This window comes from Halyomorpha halys, unplaced genomic scaffold (genome assembly GCF_000696795.3).
Source record: "Halyomorpha halys isolate HHAL.00 unplaced genomic scaffold, Hhal_1.1 Scaffold797.1, whole genome shotgun sequence".
Classification (NCBI taxonomy): Eukaryota; Metazoa; Arthropoda; class Insecta; order Hemiptera; family Pentatomidae; genus Halyomorpha; species Halyomorpha halys.
The window spans coordinates 272,299-276,992 of NW_027108991.1; positions in this window are offsets into that span (position 1 = coordinate 272,299).

The following is a 4,694-nucleotide window of genomic DNA, read 5'->3' on the forward strand; positions in this document are numbered from 1 at the left end:
TCAGGCGCCTCGGAGGATTGTCAGGAATGGAAGAGGATGCAAGGTTAGAAACTAGGGGGTTTGAGTGGTTAGGGAGGAGTGATATCTGGTTTGATATCTCGGTTACATAGGGAACATTAAGGTCTTTATTTATGATTTTATTTGTGACAAAGTAAGGAGCATTGAGGATTTTGGATTGTAAGGATTGAATACGAGAGGAATTCGAAGGTTTAGTGGAGCCCCAAAGCTTAACTCCATATGCCCAGATTGGCCTTATTACAGTCATGTAGATCAGTCTTATGTAATGTGTCCTGAAACATATTTTTTCATAAACAAAAAGATTTTTAAGAACAACGATATATCAACATTATACGGATTTATTTTGAAGAATATCATTGAAATTGGTACTACTACTCCTCAATTGTGAGCTAATAGATATCCTTACGTCATTCGTGGGAGTAGTAGTTTCCATGATATTAGATAAAATAAATTCACAAAATGTTGATTTTTCGTTATTTGGAAAAAAAATGTTTTTAAAAACTGTATTTCGGGAACTTCATAGTATTTCCAATAGTACTTTATTGTTTGTAAATTAAAAAGTTTCTGTTTTTCCTCCTGCCACTAAAGTCGAGAAGTCTTGTTGAATTAATTATTATAAACAGTTTAATAAAGATGGAGCTATTGTAGCCTGACTCATGCTAAATTAGTACTAGAGTGTAAGATGCTATTCTAGTGTAAAGTTTCGTGTGCAATGATCCAACGATATGTCACAGCGGACTGGACGTTGGAAAGATCAAAGTTTGTTGATGGTTGCTGTCCAGTAAACTGGGTTAGCCATTGTATCTTTCAATATATTCTAACTTATAACAACATAATTCATTAATTATTTATACTGATCGCTGATATATATTATTTATTTGTTAAATACGAGTAATAAAGTTCGTGAGGGGTTTCTAAAATATTTGTTAGGTTCAGTGAAAAGCCTTTGAAAGAACTCTATATAAGTTCAATCTGATCGAGAAATGAAACGACCGAGTAGTTTTTTTTGGGGGGGGGAGAGGGGGTGTAGTGGGGAAAAGAAAACGCATAAATAAGTTTTTTGACGACAAAAACTTCAACGAAAATTTCACAGTCTGCTTAAATAATAAGATTAACAAAATTATAAAATATCATGATGTAAGCAGATACCATGTAAATAAAAATTATTTTTTTTAATAAGCTTTTCTTCATTACATGACTTTGGTTAAAATTATTGTTATGGGCACTCATAAACTGTAAGAATCCAACCCACTTTAAGATATTTTATCAATTATTTTATTTTTTTTGTAAAACTAGCAACCTCATACAATAACTGTGTAGACGGATCAAGTTTTTTTTTTTATGGTTAAACCCACTTACGCGTATTGTGCAATAAATGGAATATAATGAACAGAATTATTTCACAAACATTTTTTGAACGGTTTAGACGGTAATGAAATAAATAGAAAGAAATCACTTAAATAATTAATACAAAGAAATTGAAACAAACAAATAATAAACTAATAAATGTTCTAACGTAACCCAAATAATAACAAAAAAAAAGAAAAAAGAAAATCAAAGGAATCTAAAAATTCAATATTTTCCAAAATGCTTATCAATTTTTATTAAGGATGAAATATGTGCCTTGATTTTTTAATATTTTTATTGTAGTAATATTCTATTTTGCCAATTTATCACCTATTACATAAATAATAATTAATTATAGAAACTTGTCTTGTCTGGATAAAGATAAGATATTTGACTCTATCAAATGAGGTGATTATCAGATTCTTTAACCTCTTTTCTTAAATTTACTTAAATTTTTTTTTCCTTACAGTCCAAAATCCTTCGTAAAATCCTTAATCCTCCTTACTTTGTCACAAATCAAATCATCCATCAGGACCTCAATGTCTCCTATGTTGCCGATTTGGCCAGAACCAGATACCAATCCTTCCATAATAAACTTCCCAACCACCCAAACCAACTCATTTCTAACCTGGCTTCTCCTTCACTATCTAATAATCCTCCTAGGCGTCTGAAAGGAAGATGACCTCGAGATCTTCTCCTTTAGAAATGTTTTTGGAGTTCTCAATGGGTAGATTCTCCACATGTTTGTATCAGGTCATAATATCACTCACAGCAAATTTACTTGATGTGTATATATGTATACAGTTGTAAATAACAATAAATAAATTATTAAAAAAAAAAAATTCTCCATGATTTTGCATTTATTTATTTTATTTTTTGTGTGTTTATTATATTTTTTGATTAATTTCTAGAATTATTTTTTTTAATTAGGTTTTTCTTATTTGAAGCCTTGATACAAAAATATTATTTCCATCATCCGATTTTCAGATAATATATTGAACTTGTTTATCTGAGCAAGAGGAAAAAAAAACTCCTCAAAAAACGAAGGTTTTCTCATTTGTAAACGTATTGGTTTTAATTTAGTTTTATTAGACAACATATTTACTTATTGTATTTATTACTTATACAGTTGTAAATCACGTTAAATAAAAAATTAAAAAAAGTTTTATTAAAAGCTACTGTTAGCACGATGTGTTGCAACTATATTATTTTATGTTGAAACCTTTGACACAACTTTTATCTTCTGATGAAAAGTTTGACAGTATCAAATGAATATTATCACAAAAGTAATAACAGTATATAATACGAAATAAGACTTATTCGTGAAATTAAAAAAAAAAAAAATGAGTTAATGATTGGTTCATCACTAACTTCCAAGGAAATGATGTGTGGGAGAATAACCTAAAAATCTCTCAAGCCATTTCTTTATTGTCAATACTTTAGGAGCTGATGTTTAATGTGAGCCCACAGCTTCTATATTTAGCCGTTATTGCGCCACTATGCATGACGTTCAAATCAAGAATGGAAAAACATGACTTTATTAAAAAAATATATATATCGGATCTTGGCAATGAGGAAAAAGCACTAAGCATATTTACGAAAAAAGAAAAGTTGTGATGTTTTTGAAAATTTGAATACAATGAACTAAGGTTAATTGGTATTTATAATTTTCCGGACTTCCATATATTATTTATTTTAATTAAAAAACATAAATCTTATGTCTGGAGCAGTATTGCCAAAATGTTTGCATTTTATTTTTCTACCCCGATTCTCATGTATTATTGTATGTATAACTAGCAGACCCGGTAATGCTTCGCTATCGCTATTTGAGGATGTATATACATTATTTATTTATTTATTCAAGTGTTTCGACCACTAGGGACATTTACACTGAATTTAAAATGTTAGTAGATTACAATTGATATATCCATAAAATTACAAAGTGAGAAAGTTACAAATTAACAATTACATATTTACAATTACAATTTACATTTTACAAAGTTGCAATTAGAATCGAAGTGGTTAGTATATTACTATATTAAATTTTGCATCCGCTTATCCATGCTGGACAGTTAGACTATATGTGATGATAAATATTAATGATTTTTAGAAAGTGAAAAAGTTTTGTTATTGTAGTGGGATCTTCTCTCAACATCACCTGTAAATATGAAGAGATTTGAATATTATATTTCTCGAAAAATTAAATTGGAGGGTTTCAGACGATGCTAAAAACAAATATGATTTGCTTTTTCCTAAAAAAAAAAAAAAAATTGTTCACCTACTATACTCAAATCCTGATTAGTTTTTATTAATTTTTAGTGAATAAAAAAACCTTTAAATGAGTCAGTAATATTTTTTCTTATTCTTCAGAAAGAGACGAATCGAATGGCATATTTAAATGTATATATACTTTTTGAGGTACGCGCCAAAAATGATAAATTTTGTTAATAGATTTCTTAAACTGAAAAATCGGGCCATTTAGCAAAAAGCCAGTGCATAAGGTACGAACAAACAAATATTCAATTTTATAAATTAGAATTATTATAATTTAAATAACATCACTACTTGAATAATGGCAGATATGGCAAAAAAAGTTTTTATTTTTATTTAGAATTGGACGTAATCCAGTGATAGTACAGTAGACAGCGGTTACTTTACTGGGGTTGTCTTAGAGAGATTCCTTAAGTGCTAGGAGGAATTTTACGGGAAATGAAAAAGGGAATTTTGTTTGGAAGAATGTTTATAAATAATCCTCTTTACAAAGCGCCTTGCATATCTCTTCTTAAAATTAAATTTGAAGTAGATTTAAGATGCTGAAAAATTGAATTTCAGGCTTCATAATGGGAATATAACATCATTTAATGCGATAGCTCATAAATTCATTTATCAATAACTCACAGCTAATCAAGAACACTATTTAAGGTTTTTGATCAGCGGATTTTAGTTTTTTATGTAGTGCTATGTACTGTCTCGGGATTTAGTCGGGATGCCAGGATAATCCATGAAGGAAATTATCCAAGATAAGTTAATTGATAAATTTATATTTAGTCCTGCAAAATATTATTATAATTGAATTCTTTTCCAAAGGGTTGTTGTGTGTTTACCAGTTACCAATTAAATTCCTTTGTATTTAAAATATATTGTTACCATTAATTACATAATATAATAAGGGGGATATTGGTTAATATAATAATAAATAAACTATAGGGTCTTTTTTTAAGCCCGATATACTTGAAATTGTAAAAAATAACACAAAAAATTAAATTGTAATCAAAATTTTTTTTTTATTCGAAAGATCAATACGTGACATTAACATTTGAAAATGATTT